This window comes from Scophthalmus maximus, chromosome 5 (genome assembly GCF_022379125.1).
Source record: "Scophthalmus maximus strain ysfricsl-2021 chromosome 5, ASM2237912v1, whole genome shotgun sequence".
Lineage (NCBI taxonomy): Eukaryota > Metazoa > Chordata > Actinopteri > Pleuronectiformes > Scophthalmidae > Scophthalmus > Scophthalmus maximus.
Window position 1 is genome coordinate 20539230 of NC_061519.1, and position 22724 is coordinate 20561953.

Consider the following 22724-nt stretch of genomic DNA (forward strand, 5'->3'; position numbering starts at 1 on the left):
TCCTGTAAACTGTGAGTTTAATCTGAGTTGAGTCACACGTCTCACAGTCTCAGGCGAGCTGGCTGCGTCTGTCCCTTTCGTGAATTCAAGAGGAGCATCCATCAGCGTGACGGACTGAAAAAAAAGCTCCGTCTGTGCTGAATCTGACTATTAAAGTGGACTTCTGTGCTCTACTATCCCACAGCCATATGGGATAACATTTTAATATTCTTATGACGGGCCTGCAGGTGCTTCAGGTCTTTTATTATTCTCACTCATCTGTCTTGCACAAGAAGTCATGTAGGAAAAAAAAAAAGAAGAAGCAAGTTTAGTCATGTCTTGATTTTTGAAAATAGCGAGTCGTCTCAAACTTTGAACAAAGTGAGGATTCTGGGACATTTTTTTCTTTAAAGCAAATCCAAATGGAATCAAAGAGGGTTTTCCCTCGTGTCCCGTGCTTTTCGTACACTGTTTTTGTGGTCGTAATTAATTCCAAACACTCGTCTTCCATCCATTCTGTGCTGTAAACTCCTTATATAGTTCATTACAGCCTATAAAATCATATTTTTGGTGTTTGATGTGCATGAATGAGCTGAAGATGGGATTTTTCTAACCTAATCACTTTCTGTCTTCCTCAGTCACCCTATCCAACGTCCTATTTGCTTTATTTGTTTATCCTGTCGGCTTGTTGTATTTGTTTTTTGCAGCCCGTACGTACTGTATGCCCGATAATGCAAACCAGGAAGATTTGCACATCATTGATTAGTGTAATGAATAGGTTGGACGAGACCTTGAACTCGGCTCGATGCTAGAGGGTTTGTTCTATATTCAGTAAAGAAATGCCTCTCCCAGTCTTTTCCAATTAAGGGGAGAGCAGTGTGTAGCCATAATTCTGTTTTTTCCGGGTCTGCCCGCAACATAAAATGGATTTAATGTCAAGGATTTACACAATGGTATATCAGGCTTATAGACTTACAGCAGAGCTATTAGCATGAGCTTCATGCAGCCGGACAAATAAGCACATGTTTACAGAAACACAACACAACAGACAGCAGTACAGGTAGACACACCAGAGCTTTAAAGTTGAGTATTCATTTTTTTTGTACAATTTGCAATAATCTGCATTTCCTGCGCAGTGCTTGAAAGAAAAAAAGGCATCATAGAATCTACTTCAGGTTCTCCTCTTATTATAGATTGATTACCCTATATTATAGATACTTTACATGTTGGCGTCAAGTTTTCAAACAAATTCCACAATCCTCTTTGTTAAAACACAGTCTATTGATCAGGACTTCAAAGGAAAAACGGGACTGATATTCTGAGAAATTTATATTACACACACACACACACACACACACACACACACCATTATCCATCCACCCAACAAATCAGAGGTTGATTGAGTCACACTAAGCCTCCGGTTTTCTAAATCTATAATTACACAGTGGACACACACACACACACACACACACACAGACACACACACACACACAATCACACACTCTCTCTGCTTTCTCATTAATGCTCACTCATAACAGTGCTCAGAGAGGAGGAACTAACTACTGTCATTATTTCACATTTGCTATGGAGTGGGTCTGACCTGCTTCCTGTTTGACTCTGCGTTGTTATACCGGTCAACTGATCTTGATGCCGATGAGACAAAACAACAACAACCTCCAAACACGCGAGACTCTGAATGACGTACGTGCAGAGTTTGACACTCCTCCGCTGAAGGAGACGAGTTTCTCTGAAATCGGCTCAACTCCAGTCACCCAAAATAATATTTAGTTTCCATTGAATTAATTCCACTTGATTACTAGTGTGACATGGAGTCTTTTAGTCGGTGCAAAACGGACTAGCTGAAGAGGCAAAGATGTTACCTGTGTCTGAAAAAAACAATTTCTTCAAATTGTAGAAATCTCACTCTGAGTTTCAAAACATTAATGTAATAATATTCATGAGGGTTACATTGTTCCTTCCAGTAAACGTACAAGGAAATTATTAGGAAAATACAACAAGCATGACTCCATTCCCACCACCCGGAATGTTTTTCATTGTTTTCCCGTCTTCTTGAAGAGCTTGCGATCGGTAGGCAACTGTTGATATTAAAATACTGCCTGTGACATTGATCTGTGACATGCATTTCTCATAATATATGGACTAATATCCACATGATAGAGTCTAAGTCTTTTTTTATTTCAGTTGTTAATCAAGAATATGTTTCCTTTTGGAATATATTCATGCGCATTAAAAACTCACAGCTGTTAATATGACAGATTTATATTTCTGTCAAATAACACTCAGCAGAGACTTCCCTGATGAAATGAAAACATGCTTCTCATTTTCTCCCACCTGTTCTCTATCTGTAAATGAGCTCTGCAAACTTAATCCCACGCGGGCGGCATTGTGGCAGTGTCAACATTTCTTTTGTCTTTGCTGATTGCTTTTCTCATTTGATAATGAGGTCCGTAACGTGCTTTGGATTCGGGAGTCGGAGATAAAGCTGTCAGCTTGATTTGTCTGAAGCTCAGGTTCGCCGATTCCATTATTTGGCCTGGAATTGGCTGTCGCCCGCTCTGGATTTTGGCATTCACGCCAGGCACAGGTGTACTCTTGTAGTTTATCTCTGCCTTTTCTGCCTGATGGAGTGGCTGCCTGGGGCCTGTAATGAGCTGGAAGACTGAGCAGGTCTGTTTTCCAGTCACAGGTGCAGAGAAAAAAAGAGAGAGGCAGATCTCATGGACGGTGGTATGATGGTTGGTTATGAAGTGAGACAGACTGAGAGGCGGGATGGAGCGAAGGAGGGGGACAGCAGGTGGAGAGGTGAGGGGGTGTTGAGGGGTAGAAGAGAGAGACCTTGAATGGAGGTGCGCACGCACACACACACACACACACGCATGCGCACACACACACACACACACACACACACACACACACACACACACACACACACACACACACACACACACACACACACACACGGGCAGGATATAAACTGTGGATGCTAGCCACTCATACAGGCAGCACCTGTCAGCTGGTGTTCTGGGACAGCCAAGGGCTTGTTTCTTTATGTCTCCCTATCTCTCTCTTGGTTTTATGCATGTGTGTGTGTGTGTGTGAGAGAGACAGAGAGAACTGCGATGTAAGTTATGCAAATCAGCTGCATCGAAAACCGTGACCTAGGTATTGCCAAATATTGCCAAAAGAAATTATCTTCTTTGTCGCAGAACAGTTATGTCTTTTCTGAAAACTGAAAACATTAATTCTGTTTCACCTGTTTCATAGGTTCAATAATCCCGTGTATTAAACCAGACCACGATCTCTCTCTGTCCAGTGTTAACCAGTGTGCAACCAGTGTTAAAAACACAACCACGTTATGAAATATATTTTTAACTCCATATTGTCACTGACCTCTCTGCCTTTGTCCACTGTTTCCTGTGGATGTGGGATCCACTGGGAGTCAGTCCACCGTGGACGACGAGATAAGCGCCAAAGTTTTCTGGTTTTGAGCCGAGAGTTTTTAATAAGCCACTCCTTACTTGTAGCCAGTGAGTGCTCAGACATCTGTGTTTGTGTGTGTGGGTTTGTGAAGTCTTCTGAAGCTTGAACCCTATTATTTATTCTTGCTATTAATCTCTTCCTCCTACACAAATAACATGTGGATGCTTGAGTACGCACGCACACAGTGGGTGGTTAAAAGCTATATTTACAGGCCTAGTATTAATTGGATTCTCAACAGGGTTTGATTTCCCAATCAAATGTAATTAGCAATAATTAACTGTCTCCTTATATAAAAGTGCAGATGCAGGATGCAGGACAGGATGCACCAGAGCCGCCCCTAGTGCTTCTCTGCATCATCATACGTGTGGCATGCTGTCCATTAGTGCACATCCTCCACATTCCATCTTTCTGGTCTAATTCCCTACATATCCTTTCTTGAAATCATAAAATGTTAACATCTGCTTGAATGAGTTACATTCTCAAAGGATGGAACTCAAAAGATGGACACTTTTCATCCTTGTTTGATTCATCTCTCTGTCTTGACATTGTAATTTTCTTGTCCCTCCTTTTTCCAATGATGTATCCCAGCCTCTGCCACCTCACGGTCCCTGCAGGATTGAATTTCTTTGCCTGTTGTCACGCAACCAATTCACTTCTCAAATAACTGATCCCCCCCCCCCCCCCCCCCCCCCCCCCCCCCCCAAAAAGATTAAATAAATTATAACATCTTCTTTTGTTTCTCATCCTTGTCGTGAACCGGCTAGAAACTGTAAGTCCTTCGCTCTGCAGTCCACGCTGAGATACTTATCCGGTATGAGATACTGCTGAAGAACAGTGGCTCATTATAGAGTTGCTCATCTCTCAAGTATCGGACCACTCAGACCGAGATCTCACTCCAGAGATCTCATCTTTGCTGCTCGTGTCTAATCCGTTCAATCATTGTCGTAAGAGTGCGACGTCTCTGAGGTTTGGAACAAAGGTCTGATTAATTTTGAGCTCAGCTTCACTCTGTAGCTTTGTACCTTCTCGCATAATTCATTTGATCACACTATCATCAGTTGTTCTTATATGTAAGAATACCAATGTGTAATGGTAATAGTCTAAGAGGTTATGAATCATTCATTGTCAACCTTTTTGATTGGTGTTAGGTTTGTGAAAGAGCATATTCTTGTACTGTCGCTGCATTTCATTTCATTTCTTACTTCTTTCAATTGCCGGCTTATGGACAGACTTGTTACCACAGTTAAACTGTTTTTCTTAACTGTAGGATGTGTGTCCCCTTGCCCGCATTGCGATATCCCTTTCCTGAAGGGTCGGGATTGGTCGTTAAACACCTGTGGGGCAGAATTATGAGAGTAGCTTTGCTTTTTAATTCCCTGAAAATATCACATTGTCTATCCTGTGGTCGCTCAGGTTCGCTTTCACACCACAAATGACCCAAACATTTTTTCTAGTTGTGTGCGAGGGTTTGAATGACGGCTAAATAAACCAAATTAAAGAGGCAAATGCACAAGAGACTTTAAACTGCACAGAACACGATAGGTGTGAAAACACCCATAACGTGTTGTTTATCGTGATAAAAAGCATGAATCATTCAATGTGCACTTAGATTTTTGTATCAGTGTTCTTCAATAGTTCATATTAAGAAAACACCAATTGTCTTCGTCAGGTTCCCTCACTTTTGTATTTGATAAATAGAACTGTATCTTCGAACCTTATTTGCAGATACTGCCCATCCGCAAATAACTCTTCAACATGTTCAAAGTTTCTACTCAAAATCAACCGGTAAAACATGCTGGGAGGGAAGTAATTTACGCAAACTATGAAAATAAGATTAGAAAAATAACCTCAAGATGAATAGAAGTAAAAACGGCCCAGGATTCATGTCTTGTGCCAGTATTTTCTCACCGACCACTGGGTTTATTAGGCAAGGAAACAACATCGGTCCAGTGAGAAAGGAAAACAGCCTATTTCCCTCACAGCTTTCAATCAAGCCAATAAACAAGGTCGTTCCCTTCAGGAACACATCGCCTCGTACTCCCACACGACGAGGAAACCGATGCAGCCACGGCCGCCGAGGCAAAAGGGCTCTTGACAACATAATGGCCGCCATAACTTCATTAAAATAGCCCCGCTTCCTTTATTCATTGACATTCACTTCTGAGTTTGGGAGTTTTCTATATGTGGACGCATGATTCCATTATTTTTCTCTCCGCGCTTGAATTGCATTGTCCGCGCATCAGCCACGCAGGACATTTGGTTATTGGGTGTTTGTTTTGTTCCATCTTTCTCTATTTGAAACTTATTTGCGAATCATTACCTTCTCCACAAACTGCAGGAACTGGATATAAACAAGCTACTATGCAAGTTCAGCAACGTCTGTGTGTTCCGCACAGTGAAACATGAGCTCGAGCTCACCCGATGCAAAAGGTGAAACAGTGTGTCTGCACAGTGATGCTGAATCCACTGTCCCTGCAGCTTCGTCACCTCGTCTGATCTCTTTGGCACGAGGAGGCTGAATTGACAAACGCGGTGTAGATATGTGAGATGATGCTATAAAAGGGCACCTTCAGGATCGGACACTTTGTGCTTGAACGGGTTCGATCTAGTGTTCAAAGTGTGTGAGACGGCCCGGGCCCTGTGTTTCTAACTGAACGTGACCCGAGTCTGAGAGAGCCGACCTGACCCCAGACACAATCAGTTTTATCCCACTGCCGAGTAGGTTTTGTTTTCGCCCTCGTCTGGTTGTATGTTCGTCAGCAGGATTACGCAAAACTTGGTGGGAGGATGGGACATTGGTCAAGATCTGGACAAAGGGGCGGATCCAGGATTTTTTGCCTTCTTTATAATTCAGGACCTTTATTATGACATTTTCTCAGATTTCATTGAATTCATGGATCTTGTTCAGAAAAAAAAACCTAAAATATTTAGGGGACTGATCTTTGGAAATGTGTGCAATTTGGGTTGGATTGATTCAATTCAAGGGGGCTGTTGGGCCTTGGCCAAAGTCTTCTTGTTCTAGTTACGTATCAACCGGACTTGAGCCCGACACAGATAATGTAAACTGGAGCACAGAGAGAGTGTTATTGTTGCCCCTTATGTTTTAATACAACATGTGAGTTTGCAGAGAAACATACAGTACTTTATTTATTCACGATGTTTCTTTGTTTGTGCTTTGTGCGCCTGTTCAGTGCAGAACGTGTTCACATCAGTCTCTGTGTGCCTGTGTGTGTGCATCCTAAATGTGTTTGGCACAGTCACTCTATCACATCATACTTTATACTGTATGCTGTGTGTGTGTGTGTGTGTGTGTGTGTGTGTGTGTGTGTGTGTGTGTGTGTGTGTGTGTGTGTGTGTGTGTGTGTGTGTGTGTGTGTGTGTGTGTGTGTGTGTGTGTGTGTGTGTGTGTGTGTGTGTGATCCGGAAGGGGTAATAAAATTCCTCCTCTCATATCAGTGAGGTGCAGAGTGACTATTAAGATGTGTGTGCTCTAACAAGCAAGCTCTTCAAATGATAAATGACAAAACACACTGCAGCTACACAGTGTGTGTGTGTGTTTTCTATCACACTGAAAAACACACACACACACACACACTGTTCTCTCTCTCATTGTCACTATCGTCTTCTAGCTTGGTTTCCTGTCAGATCTTAGATTTTTTTTCTGTCACACATCTACACATACAGACAAAAAGGAAAATTCCAAGATGAGATGGAGAAAAAACTACACAAAAAAACCCCCCAACTATTGGTAGAAGAAAATAAATAAAATAGATTATAAGATTTCACATAACAGAAGTAAAAAACACATTTCCATAGATAAAAATCCACAGATGGAAATGCACATGTATATACATGTGTGTGTATCGGTAGCTTTCTAAAATTAAATTGAAATAATATTCAAAAAATATATACTGTAGAACCTTCACTGTCACACACTCTGCTGCAAATGGGAATAATCTGTGTCGACTCACCAGCCCATTTCATTTTGTCGTGACTCTTGTCCCTCATTTTATTGCACTTTATTTGCCTCTTCTGTTTCAGCCTTCTAAAAACCTAACAATTTGAAAACGGGTTTTCTGAAATACCTGACATTCAACAAAGCCTTTATTTCCCAGACTCTGGAGCAAATACAAACATGACATATGAAGCATCTGAAGGCGTAACCATTTTGGCTTTTATTGTAAACTTTGGCCTTCATCGAGTTCAATAAGTTCACTTGGACTCAGGGATAAACTAAATAGATTTTGCCGGTTGAAAGGTCAAGGTCATCTGACCTCACAGATCACGTTTTGGCTTTAACTAAAAAATTCATACAGTAACAATGACAAAAATTAAACCCAAAATTTTCTAATAGGATAAAACACCACAATGTTCTGCAGGAAGCCACATCGGGAGCAGTTGTGAGGGAGAGGCGGGGCAGCACAACTCCTTTCTTTGCCCACACTGTGCGATTGTGTCTCACCCACTCTGTCTCTGTGAATATTTGTTTTCCTGCCCAAGAATCCGTGAACGCGTGGCCCGCGTTCAGAGATAACGTCTGCGTGCATTAATGTCGAGCTAACGCCGGATGGCTTGAAATGATCAAAGGGATTTGCTGACATCCATATGGGATAATCCTTCAACCTGTTAACACTCTAGGTTTATCTGACCGGTCATGAAGACAGACCGACAGCTCTCCGCAAGCGCCGCAGTAACATCACGCCGTGCCACGTTTGTCCGAGTTCACGTCTTGACGAGAAAAATGGGAGGTTAACAGCTCGGACATGGTGAATTTACACAATACCAAGAGAACCCTTTATGATGTCAGGTTTGTTTAATGCCTTGACTTACAAATATAAAGTAACAATCCATCACGTCAAAGTGCAGCTACAGGCATTTTGAGGCATGGAACTGTAATATGTGTCTGCTTCATGGAGGATATCGTAAACCACACATACACATACATTCATGACCTCCACTTGGTTTGATCAGCATGATCTACTAGAGCAGGCGAACCACCAGAGCACCAGCGGGAGGTAAAGGAACAGTTTTAAAAGTCGGAACTCGTGTTGAGATCAGTCACGTCACGTTGCAGATTATCCCTCGTGCCCTCCCGTAGTTACTCCATTAAGGAGAGGCGATGAATACGCGAGTGGGCTGACGTTTTGTCACATTTTGTCAAAAGTAGGTGGATGTTGGTGCTTCCGACGAGGGATTTGCTGTGCCTTGAAACAAGCGTTCGAGGCTTACTTTATGCATATATATTATATTATATATATATTGCTGTGCAGAGGGTTGCTGCTGTATTATGCAGCTGCTTTGCAGCGTAAGCTCCCACAGAAGCAACCGCCTGGATGTGTTTCATGGAAACACGTCTGTAAAAACTGCAGTGCACTAGTTACGTAACCTTGAACAGGCATGCAAGATTCATCAATATTTCTCTCTGTAGGTCTATAATATGATATAGATCTAAGGCCGTGAGGCGGTAACATCACCACATTAAAGAATCAAGGCCTTTTTCGAAAGGGATGAGGTCGGACGGAGCACAGTAGCATCAGCTGATATGGGTGTCCGGGTAGAAAGAGGGGACTTGTCTGTCTTTTACGATGCTTCGCTGGTTTTGCGATGTATTTTACTTTTCACTATAGCAAAAAAGAAGGTGTCCTTAAGAATGTACTCTTGAACTTTGTGGTTTTTCTCAATTAACATTCAGCCCAACATTTATTTGAGACTCCAAAATAAAAGAATGGAGATAAACAAAACATTCACGTTCAGCAATTCAGTTGCTGTTGCCCTTTGTTGCCACCAATCAGAAAATTGTTGCAGCAGGTGAAGACTCTTCTGCAAGTTGTGTGAAACAAGGACGGAGACATTTTGGCAGTAAGCTCCATCTGGAGGAAAATAAAAGGAAATACCAACATTAAACGTCAGCAACATAAGATATTGTTCTGCCAGATTCAGTGCTCCATCGTGAAATAAAGATTCTATATATAATTATTCTATGAGTCCAACTTTGAACTCTGCCGGGGGAATGGGCACCATTCGTATAAAGAAGATGTTTGGGAAAAGTTATTTCTAATATTTAGGTCTAAAATCTATTTTGCTCAACTAGATTGACATAGTGATGCGTTTTTAGATTTTTCTGTTGTGGCTTCCACCTAGTGTTTATTGAATTAGGAAACTGCTCACCAGGCTCTATCCGGAGGTAAAGGAATTCACCTATAAGCACCCTTAAAGCATTAAAGGTACAAGATTTTGTAATGCTATTTAAACGTACAAACTCCAAAGTGTAAAAATGACAATTGGATTCGGCAATAGTGTGCTGGACTACTTCCTGGCTGTGAACGATAAACTCATTGAGTCTCTGCTGGTTGTTACCTTACAACTATTCCTGGTCCCCAACCTTAACTAAGTAGTTCTAGTTGTCTAAACGTAACCAGACTGAAACTCGAGCTGTTTTGTCTTTAAGGTGTCAGGTCCCGTAAAGTGTTTTCTACTTGTCGCTTATGGTACCGACATAAATTAAATATGTTTTTTTTATAATCGTGTACATTCTCAAACTAACTGAATATCTAAAATCTGATCGGCCCTTACTGATTTACCAAAAGGTCATACACACATTTATCTTCTCCAGTCTTGACTGTTGTAATGCCCTTTATGCTGGCATCAGTCAGCTGGATATTCCCTGGATCACGGATGGTGACGAAGGGCCACTGAGTCTTTGTTGTTCGAGCCACCAGACTGTTGAACAGTTTACCTGTTGAGATCATACAGGGAACATTCTAAGTATATTTTAAGCTCTTCTTAATTCTCTTTTAATGGGAAAGGGTTATGAATGTTTGACGTGTTGTTATTGATCTAAATTTTTTCGTTTTTGTCACTCACTATAAATAAAGTTTGAACAGTATCTATTGTATCTGTATATGTTTTATTGTATTTGTTTCAATCAAGTGTTTTTTTAGCATTCTGAAACACACTTCTTTAATTTGAAATGTTGTAATTTTCTGTCTCCCTCATTTTCTGTCATGTCATGCTTGTCTTGTACAGTACATAGTGCACAACTGCACGGTGTCCCACCCCATTATCTAAAAGTGTGAACACCCAGCACTTGAATAGTTGAGATGTTGGCAAGCCCAGCAATTCAACAAATTACCATCACAATTTAATAATGCATGCCAGAGCGCAGTTAGAAGTGTTTACAGATGAATGGGCCATCATGCCTAACGGATTAGCATTGTGAGAGATTTGATGTGGATTAGTTAAAGGGATTATCACTAGTAGTGGTTTCACCAGTGGACTACAAATAAGGGGTTTGGATACATTTGGAATTTGAATGAACGGGACAAACACTTGCTGCTGTGTCACAGAGAACACGACCAAGTGGAGACTTCAGTTTGGAATAGAAATGTCACATCGTCCTACGTTCTCTATTTCTGTCAAATGTGGTGCGATGTTTCTTTGGGTACTTGCCGCCTACTGCAAACACCTGAGACGTTTAGGGAGCTGTCATGTCATCCATCCATATTCATCCATATCCGTATACAACAGTTGGCTTTTACCATGTTCAAAGATCTCAGAAGTTACTTTGATGCTACTGCTATGATCTCCTGTTTCGAAAAATAATAATAAATTGGCATATTTCCAAATTATTTTCATTGGACTGAGACTCCCAAACATGCCTGGGTACAGTAGCAATTCTAATAGTCAAAACATGACATAAAAAGACCTGTCCTTGTAGTCGAGATGTGTTGTAGCCGTATGTAATGTGAGCACAGTTTTGAGCTTCCCGTGCACAAAATCTGGACCTGATATATGAGATCAGATAATGTATTGTATCTTTCGGTGCTTCATGTTTCTTGGTAGGAAGACTTCCAGGTTAATAATGGGCAACGGAGGAGAAAGAGACAGAACAAATGAGAGCGGCTAGCGCAAAATGAGTGGGGAAATGAAAAGATAAGTAGAGTAAGGCTGCGAGCGAGAAAGATGGTCTGATGATGAACAAATTAAAGATAAATAGAGGAGTGGGCGTGGAGTCAGAGAGGACGGGGGGGTGCGTGAGAAGAGAGGCGGAAAAATAAAGGAAGGAGGGTGGATTGAAAAAAGAGTTTAGTATGCCAGAGGCAGCAGCATTTAGGTGTCTGTGGAGGAGCCACATCCTCTGTGGGATGAAAAGATCCTTTTAGATGAACACACACACACGCACACGCACATGCACACACGCACGCACACGCACACACAGCTAAGTGAATATTACATGCCAAAATTACCATAGCCTTTCCTGAGTCAAGAAAAGTTTAAATTGGACCTTTTACATTTCAAGTATAGATGCATATTTTGAGTGTACAGATTTAATTTGTGATGATTTCTATTTTTATTTTATTTTTCTCAGTTGAAAAGGTTACATTTTCCCAATTGGCAATAATGTGAGTGTTTTACTCGTAACGCCATCTGGTGATTCATCTTAATGGAGCCGGCTAGTGCATTAGCTATCACCTGTATTCGGGCTATTAGGTGACTCAACCCAAAAGCGCCCAGGTAAAGGGCGAAGAGTGTGAGAGGTGATTTATGTGGCTAATAAAATATTTGGACGGGGAGGCCATCGCTTGGTGCGCCATCTCTCCACACGCTGCGGAGGTTTGACATGACCTAAATCAGGTCAGAGTTCAAATGCTATTCAGTCTGATAAGGTCAGGTTGAGGTACGAAGCAAAGGGCACAAAAATTACTATGCTTGTTTATTTATTTATTTATATTTCTCATCAAGGCTGCTCATAATTTGACGGTGTAATCTAGCGTTGACTGATGTTGATCCTGGATGATGTGTTACCACTCTGATCATGTAGTGTGTCAATCACGACTGAGGCAGAACGTGTTTTTTGAGGTGAAGCCTTTTTGAAGGTTGTTGCGTCGATACATAAATGTTGTTGCTCCCTATTTAGACGGTAGCGGTCCGTTTATTGGTGGCACGTCGTGCTGCTCTGTCGCGTCAAATCCATTTTCTTGCATTTCACTTTTTGTTTGTTGAGATGCTTATTCAGCACCAAGTCCAGACGTTTTCGTCTCATGTACAAACACATGGACAGGTGTATAGCTGCAACCAGCGACTCTTTTCATCATTGAGTTATCTTCAGATTATTTTGTGACATATTCATAACTTTGTGTATAAAATGTCAGAAAACAAAGAGGGAAAAAAGTACCTCTGGTGATTTCTCAGAGCCCCAAATGACGTCTTCAGATACCAGGTTGGATAATGAATGAATTATCAAAACATATTTGCTCATTCATTTTCTGTTCATTGACTAATCAATTATTTAACTAATCATTGTGGGTATGAGGGGAAGGTCAGGAGATTGGATGCAGTCATCTGTTCTGCCGGATTGGTATTGACACTGCTACTGACCCTTTGAGAGGTTTGCATATTTTCCAGGCGTCGACATTAAATACAGTTTCTTTGTCAAAAAGAAAAAAAAAAAGAAAATTAGTATTCATGCTCTCAGTTAATTTTTTTCAGGGCTGCTGACTGTCTTTATTGTCACAGCGATACCCGGCCTCATGTTGCTGGAGCTGCGGATGCGCCGGGTCAGGGCATCAGAACTGTGAGAAAACGTTGGATTTCTGCATTTGTGGTCAGAACCAGTTTTTAGGAATTTACACCATACTGGAAGAGAATGGTGCATACATTTTGAATTTATGATCCAGTATAAAAATAAATGACAGTGGCAGTAAGGAGGCGATACCACAGATTGACAATAAATGGTTATGTTGTGATGATAAAACTGACAAACAGTGCGTTGCATTAAGTTAATGACACATTTTATTCCTCATCTGAAATGACGCAGCCTTCGTTAAAGTACAGCCTTTCAGTTAAAGGATTTCAGCCTTTAATTCGTGGCCCTTCATTAAATGACAGCCAAGGGTATTTGGACGAGACTGAAATTATAGGCGCTGGTATAAATTATTAAAATGTTGTAAAAGGTTCTTGCCTTGCAGTGATTTGTAAACAACCGATAAACACCACTTCCCTCTTGATACCGCTGCTTATCTATCAAGTTGTTTTTCCGGCCTATTTATGTCGGAGTATTTCTTTATGATTTATCTGCGAATCCCCGCGGTGCTCAATTATTGTTGGGGAGCCCAGTGAACGGGATTAGCTCAGGATGTGATTCATCGAAACCTGCTTCGAGTGACCGCGCCGCTGCCCGGGGCCGTAAAATGAAGATATGTAATGGTTCATCTGCCGCGGATGAAATCACCATGCATTTAAGACATATTTGTCTTATTTAATGTCTAATGAGTGAGGCGATTATTTAAACTGTCATCTGGTAACTTGTGGTGGTAACAAGATGACATACGTCAGGAGGACCGGCCCTTATTCAGTTTAAGAGATTGACCAAACACACTGTTCATTCCCTTTGCAGTAACGACTCGTCGCAATGTTGGGAAATAAGTACGGGTGCGACGGTTAATCAGATTCTTATCTGCAAACAGACACAACAAGTCAGAGTCAAGCAACGGTTCAGCCAAAGATCTGTCCCACAAATATATTTCCAAATATCGCTCTATGCATTTCTCAAGGCGTTGAATCAGGGTTTCGATCCATCAGCAACAGCGACGTGGAAGATGTCGTTCACCTGCTCAGTGTTTGACTCGACTCGAGCTGAAGTGGGCACCTGTCAGCTGCGGCTCTTCTTCATGTGAACCAGTTCGTGGCTGCCACCTCGCGTACCGTCCTCCCTTTTCAACATTTAAAGCTGTCGCGCACTTAAACGATCCGATGTGATCTTTATTCCACGTCAAGCGTTTCATAGTCAGCATTGATCATTGTCAGCGATAGGCCGCTGCACAGGAGCCTTCACTAGTGTCCACAGAGCAGTGCTTCATCTGAGAGCACAGTCACTGCTTCCTACAAGAGGCAGGAGGCTCATCGACTGCACTGTCAGTCACACACACACACACACACACACACTGTCAGCCCGTCCAAATTTAGAGCGGTATTTTGGAGTCGTACAATTGCCGGACAAAAGCGAACGCTCTGATCATAGACCCACCTGAGACTGTTACCCTCTCACCTCACCTGTCTCAGTGTGTGTGTGTGTGTGTGTGTGTGTGTGTGTGTGTGTGTGTGTGTGTGTGTGTGTGTGTGTGTGTGTGTGCGTGCGTGTGTGTGTGTGTGTGTGTAAGCTTCAGACACTCACGTGTTCCAATTACAACTCCTCAATCTCTCTTCAATTACCCATGTGGAGTACATGTAGGCCGTAAGGGAGACACAGCCTCAGCCTCCTTTCTTTCTCCAGACACACAGACACACACACACACACACACACACACACACTGACTCACTCACAGACAGTGAGAAATCAATGCACTGAACAATCCCGGGAGTTCCCTGGAGTTACTGTAGGCTGTCGGTTCAGGTGGATGTTATCTAAAGGTTTGACCTCTCGATCAGTGCATCAAGTTTTCGCCCCCTTATTTATTTATTTGTTCACCGATGTTCCCTCAGCCATGGTTATTGTGGGACTGTTCTGTGGTTCTGCTCACATTACAGGACAGGGTACACTCCATCGATTTGATTGATCGTGCCTCGACGCGAAACAGAAACTTAACCCTAACCCCCAAAAAACCCCACCACATCCACTTTTGTTGACTCTACAGTGGACGGTGGAAAGCTAATGGAACGTTTCTCGTATTCTCATCTGTTCTCGTCTCATCGCGTCTTTCGATCTCCTGACGGAGGAAATTAAAGCTGCCGTCGCCCGTTCCTCATGTGTCAGTTTGGAAAGATGATTTTGCATTGGGGGCATTTCATCACCGTGACATCATCTGACCACGCCGCACGGGAAGGTGTCCGAGTCAATTACAGCTCACACGACCGCCCAGTGATCTCGGGAGATAAAATGGAGTCAGTTTAGTACGACGCACACTAGTGCAGAAATCTCTGATCGGTCGTCCCTCAGAGATGGTGTCCATCGTGTTTTACGTTTCATCTCACCTCTTTACGGTTAAGATACCATTGCTGTGCATTGCTTGCACATCTTGCTTTTAAATTTCTGATGTTGCTTTTGTTGTGCGTTTGCCAACTCGCAGTCCTCCCGCCAGCTGAAAATAGCGAGCTAGAGGGATTGTTTCCCAACTGTGTCCTAAACCTCTCATGCCTTCTGTTCCCGCTGCCGGTAAAATTCAGTTTCCCGCCTGCTGCGCCTCATGTCTTGCTTGTTTTTTCGTAAAGCCTTCACATTTCCCGTGGATGATCAGCCGCTGTCGCTTGACAGTTGCCTCTGACATGTGCAACGTTATTTAATCTCAAAATTAGCCCGCGACATGCTTGACAGCCGGGGGTTGTTGTTGTTGTTGTTGTTGTTGTTGTTGTTGTCATTTGAAAACGTTCAGCATCAGGAGCAGCACGCGGCTGGTGTACGAGGCGGCGGGTCCGGTCAGCCTGGCACTTTAAACTGATTGGAACTGATGACGCAAGTGTGCCACACGCAAATAGCTTCTTAAAATCTTTGATGACGGCAAGAATTCGATTTTAATTCAATTATTTTAGTTTAATTTTGATTGCAAAATTTTGGAAATTTACAAAATTGTGTAAAATAATAATATATTTGATTTATAAAGCGCTTTTCATGCACCCAAAGGTGGTGACATTGTATATTAAGGTGTGCGTTCACTGTGTATTGAACTTTTAGAGTCTGATTCAACCAATTCAAGGTGTCTGGATGTTAAACAAAGAGAAGTTGAGAGCTGGGAAGTTGTCTAGAGCTTAAATTATTAGTGGATCAGTCAGTTCATTTAATGACAACTTAAATAGCTGAATTCATGGCAACAATTATGATGATTTACTCATCTTTGTCCTGACGTGTTCTACACTAAACAACCAGTTTATTATTAAAGAAGTAGTTGTCAGACGTATTTATAGTGTAAGCCATTGTTGGTCACTGCTTTACAGTGCATGTGTGAGGGGATTACACCACATTGCCCGAGGTTTTGCCGTGTGTTAGTCGGTTGACAAAACAACAATTTAATCAGTTTGATGCAACACTTTACAACAAGGGAAGTCCTCAAACTAGATTCGGGAAACAGGGTCCATTTACAAGACGGAGCAAATTGTGTTTCATGGGCGCATATTTTCTAACAAGCTTGTGAATAATTAAATTATTTAGACAGAAATAGAGAAGCGTAAAAACCTGGGGCTTTTGGGACCACTGAAGGTCTGGCGCTTCTGGGCAATGGCCCAGTTTTCCCGGTTGGTAATCCAGCCCGGGTTAACTCGCTCGGATCGGTGCAAATACCAATAAATATCTCCTCTTGTTACGCGGACGATGTGGACGGAGGGATGTTTTGTGTGATATGGCTCCTCACATCATCCCTCCACCGACAGCGGAGTTCACTGATTAAAACATTTGAAAATATATACATTTGTATATAGACGCCGCAGATGCACTGGGCATCTGTTAAACTAAGCACATTTGAAGGATTTGTTGGCCCCCTCCAGGCATCCTGTTGGGGCCGTCTCTTTTCATGAGCCCTTTAAAATTCATCTGACTGGTGGGTGAGATGAGCGTGGGTCAGAGGAGCAGAGTGGTGAGGAAACAGCTCTGTAAGCGATCCATCAGACTCACAGTTTAATCACCACGTTTTTCCTTTCCTATTCTTGACCTCATATTTTTGGTGTTTATTAATTGGGGTTCCTTTTAAAAAACAATTTATGCCTAAAGGAAACCACAATAACTAAAAAACGGTATTATCTGAGAAAGCGATCTCATGAAGTGGCATGGAATTCACAAACAAAATGAATAATTGATAAAAAAAATATTTCAGAGCTGCTTGCTGCCAAACATTATTTTGGGTAAACACTCACCTTCCCACTCACTTTCACCCAATTCGGAGAGGAGAAGAGATTTAAAAACACACTCACATGCACACACAGATGATGTGCTGTGCCTTGTAGCAGTGTCTTGCCAGAGCTTGTTAATTTCATCTACAGCTCACCGGTCATGAGGTAATTACGTATATTTCAAAGGGCTCGTGTGAGATTAATTTTCTGTACTGTCCTTTATTTCGTCTTTTACTCCTAGTACTGCTTATTCTTCTACTTCGACAGTCAATAGAAGTGAAGTTCATTAATCCCTAGCTTGTCACTCTAATGGAATTCATTTAATAAGTTAAAAACGAGCAGATGTGTGTCTGTTGGGGTGTATTATGGTAACACTTTGATTGGATTTAGCTGCAAAAATGACTTGGTTGGGGGAAAAGGCACACGGACACACACAAACACACACACACACACACACACAGTAGCTTGTACAGAGCAGGGCCAGTGTTAAGCCGAGGATTGTGCTCTTGTCACATGAGCGCACCCAGCAAAAGTAGTGTCTGCCAAGTTGATGCTGAATTCTGCCTGTTAAAACTTTATGGATGTTTCAGTGGGACACGGCAACGAGCACTGCACAAGGCTTTACCATGAATTAATAAAAACAAAACTCTAAGTGTGAGATCTTTTATGCTGTGTGAAAATACATGTAAGTAGGTACAAGCTCCTTCCTGTTCGGAACGACCATGTTCTGTCAGTTTCTCTCTGCTTCATGTTGCGTGGAAGAACGCAAAGATCTGTCCAAATGACAAAGAGTGTGATTTGTGACACAAGGGAATAAAGGACAAAGCATGAAACGATAGACATCTTTCTGTCATCACACGATAATTATCTATATATCCCACAGCCCCAATTGTGCCACTGTAACTACATCAGAGTATTTCCTCTAAAACTTAAGCATGGTGTTTTGAGGAATGTAAGTAAAAATGGCTGCTCCTGAGAAGACCAACATTTTCCTAATGGTCCAATTTAGAACTTGGTTTAGGGGCACTTTGCTTTCTACTGCAGAAAAAAGAAAACATCATGCTGTAGGAAAGAATTCGCTGACACTTATTATTATTCTTATATATATTATTATTTTAAATTTATTTATTAATTTACATTTTTAACAATATTGACGATTTTTCCCCCCACATATGGACAATATTCTGTTGTTCTGCAGTGTGGGCAGGCAGCAGCAGCTTACGTGGTGGTTTATCACCTCATCCTACGTCTCTTCATTGTGCTCTGTTTCTCTGTCTATTGACAGAAGGGCTGGCAGATGTAGTGCTGACAAACAACAACGTTTCTTTTTCTTTGCTGTAGTTTTTACTTAGACATGTTTTTATTATTATTATTATTATTAATAATTTGACCACTCATAGTGGTATTTTGACCTTAATGCAGCTTTGACATTATGTTCTTTTCTGCCGTCATCTATAAATAGAAATAGTGCAAAGTGAAAAATGTTACAAAATGCATATATACAAGAGTCCTGGGAAGAAAGGAAGGGACTCCAAATGTGGTTTATTTCAATGGCTTCTTTTCAGGCTTTTGAGAGAAGTTCCAGCATGGTGCATTACCATGGTACCTGAATTTAGGTCACTGCTTTGAACTGGAAAATGCCTTTATCTTTTTCTCCTTCACACACACACACACACACACACACTTATGCACACCTACCGTGCACAAATGCAAAGTATGCATACACTTACACATGTATTGGGTCCATGCCACAGGGGGGAAAAAAACTCCCAGGAAACCATCCTGAACAATTAGCGGTTGCAGCAATCGGTAACTGCAGACATTAAGAGAACGGAGCCGTTCTGTTGAAGCTTCTCAGTTCAGAACCTGCAGCAGCTTTCCATGACTTCTTCTCCTGTGTTTCTCCTGTTAGTTCCTGTCGAGTCTACATGTACTACAGTTTAAGAGCGGCTGAGGATCAGGAGATGGAAAGGCTTGTCCGCTCACCAGAAGGTCATGGGTTCCATCCCTGCCTTCCCCAGTCAGCAAAGTGTCTTTGGGCAAGACCCTAAATTGCCTCTGACTGCTGGGGCATATTGTTGTATAGTATAGTGTGGTATATTTCTACATGCCACACTTTTCCTTTAGATCACCACCCTGTCTGTATTCTGTCCATGTGGTCCAATGAATCTATTTGGAGAAGAGATTAACAAGTGGAACAATTTTTTTATTTTTTTACTCTATTTAGTTTCAATTATTGATATTTAGTTGAGGACGTGAAAAGAAAAAAAAAACCCTGCCTGGTTTGGGAATGATCCTTGTTTCCTCTGCCCCAATTAGGACGAGATTCTGGATCAGCCTCACGACATTTGGACTGGGACTCAGCCATCTGTGTGTTCAGCCCGGTTGTTCCAGTGCCATGACATGTCAGTCAGAGGCTGCATATTGTCATCTCTGCGTTTTTTTGTGTCTCCTTGTGTTCTCCCACAGTCCAACACACACAGAGCTTTAATTTAGTTCTTATGCCACAACGAATGAAGCAACGAAGACGAGCTGCAACAATGAGTTGGTCAAAAGAAAATCAATCTGCGACTTTTTTGACGATCATTTAATAATTCCTGTAGATGTAAAATACAAAAAAGCATTCTCTTGTTTCAGCTCCTCAAATGTGAGAATCTTCTGTTTTTCTTAAAATGAGGAGAGGGTTCGCACCCAGCACTTGTGAGCACAGTCTCATGGAGGTTATGAATGCAAACTGTAAAACTAAGTAGCTAGTAACTAGTCGATAAAAGCAAGAAATCGACTAATGGTTGAACTGACATGAGCAAACTATCTAGGTAAAAAGAGAAGTCTGACACAGAACCAATGGTCATGTAGACCGACAATGGGCAGGCAAAATAAATTTACTGACAGAGAAATTAATATGATTATATGAGCAACTATGAAAGAGTGGTAAAGAAAAGAGAGATTGACAGTTGGCTGTTTAGACAGTGACACTGGATTTGAAGTCACATTTATTGCTGCAATTCAGAAGTTTAAATAGGTAAGAAACATGTTAAACATTAAACATTTAGGTATACATGTGACTGGTTATGGAAAACTCAAATCCCTGTGCCATTACTCAGTATAAGTAGTGTACTCCGCACTGTAGTCTTTTAAATTTGGTGCTGTTGTACTCAGTTAGTGACTGAAATGGGGAAAAATAGTTGACCTAGCTTTCTTGGCAGCTGACTTTTACCACATACAGTATTCTGACTAAGAATTATGCATCAATGAATGAACAAATGAATCAATTACAGCAAGAGCCGAGGCGCCGTAGCTTTTCATCGCCGTAGCTTTTCATCGCCGTAGCTTTTCATCGCCGTAGCTTTTCATTCCTGTCAAGAAAGGGAATTTATTTTTGATTTCTTAATAATTGAAGTTTGGTTAAGCTTGAATACTGAATCTATCTAATATATCGCCTTGCATATCAGTTGCTTTCTCTGTGATGTACAAAAAAAGAAAAGTAGCCATGCTGACAATGAATTTTCCTCCTGGACTCTTTGTTATTACACAGAAATGAGCATCACGTGATCTTGGCTTTATGCAAGAGCATTATCTGCTCAAACGGATCCATCTTCACGGAAGACATCACAGCATGTGTCCCACTGAGAGGGGCCAGGGGGTGCTAACTGGAGCTTGGGAAACGGGGAACAAAAAAAATGCAACCAGCGAGTTCACCTGTATATTTATTCTTGAAGCGGCAGGAAAGTCAATTTGAAAACCACGAGGGCGCAGGCTGAGCTTTAATCATGGACAGTGTTTATTCAAAATATCAAAAGCTCAGCTTTTCATTAATGCCAGTTTATTACTGGCGCACTTTTTCTCTACCGTCAGTGGCCTGCTGAATGAAAAAACAAGTTATAAAACATGTTTCCCCCCCCCCTGTTTTTCTAGTGATGTAGCATAAGAAATATGAAAGGCCAGAGACTGTGCCATGGATGTGAACCCTGCAGTTGGGCCATGAAATCCCAAAGACAGTTTTCACCAAGACGAAATGTTCACGTCTCAGCATCGTTGGCAGGAAAATTGCCAGTTGGATGCGGCTCTGAAATTGAATTCAGCTTCTAAAATAAAAGTTGGTGAAAGGTCAAGAAGCCACGAGGAGCTGTGGAAGCAAAAAATGAATTTGTAAAGCTCATGTAATTGACACATGATATTAATACCTATATTATCATGTCAACAGTGTGCTGGGATGTTTTTTTTCCCCTCCACCACTGAAAAAAATGTGAAAATTAGCAATGTGTGAAAACAGCCTACACTTTTATTACAGGTGACATATTATGCTCATATTCAGGTTTGTACTTTTAATTTGTGTTACCACTTGAAAAGGTTTACATGCTCTAATGTTCAGAAAAGGCATCAGTGTTCTCATACTGTCCATTCCTGCAGCTCCTCCTCCACCCTCCTCCCCCCGATAAACCCCAGTCTGCACTGATTGGCCAGCTGACCAGACCTGCAGATTTCACACCAGCAAATTTCAAATTTAGGAGGAGTTCGTTAAAGTTTCATTGTTTTTTTTATTGGTCTGGACATGATACATCCGCCTGCCAAATTTCGTACACGTCGGATAACCGCAATTCCGGGGCTTGGCTTTGGGGGGGCGCTGTCGAGTCAACCTTTCCGTGGTGTACCCCGCCTCTCGCCCAGCTGTCAGCTCAGACTGGCTCCAGCGTGGACCTGAATAGAAAAAGCAGCGTAGCTAATGGATGGATGGTTGGATGGGATCAAATAATTCGGGGTACTTTGTTGCCAATTGTTCAGTTTTCAGTTTGTCTCTTTTTCTCTGCGTTCCTGCATGTGTCATCACCCTCGCATGTTTCCCTGCCCGTCAGTCTCGTTTCCCTCTCCGTCCGTCCGTCCATCCAACCATCCATCATCTGTGATGCAGCCAGCGTCTGCCACAGAGCTTATCAACTCTCACAGACCTCGAACTATGCTAATGCGGTGCTTGTGCTGACATAAACAGTCTGTGTTCCCTGTTTGCATGGCTTAGCAGACAAAGAGTGATGCCCCTTTACCAACCCCTGCACATGTCTGGCGTCTGTTTTCCCTCAAACCTCCAGCTCCGGTTTTGTTGTTTGTTTTTTCACTTCTGCGGATACTTTTCCTCCCCGTTTGTAGACGTGTCACTGCTGATTGTGTCCGAAGTGATGAAATCCTCTCTGGTGCTTTTGTTGCGCTTTTTCTTTGCAGCTGCATCCACACATGTCCGAATCTAAAACATGCTCAATTATATTTCTGAACGTATTCTGCTTTCGCCGACAGTGACCCCCATTTAAGATGAAACCACACTGTCAAAAAGTCTTTGTGACAAACCAGCACCACTGTTAGAAAAAAAGAAGAAAACACAGCTACAAAATTCTGCAGCATGATGTATTCTGGCAGCAGGGGTATGTGGCAGGCTGGCA

The 22724-nt window shown here is 41.9% G+C and overlaps 1 protein-coding gene across 4 annotated transcripts in view; it reads left to right on the forward strand.

Moving 5' to 3' along the window:
- b4galt2 (UDP-Gal:betaGlcNAc beta 1,4- galactosyltransferase, polypeptide 2) overlaps positions 1 to 22724 on the forward strand; it is a 124088-nt gene that overhangs the window by 16205 nt on the left and 85159 nt on the right. The window lies entirely within an intron of this gene.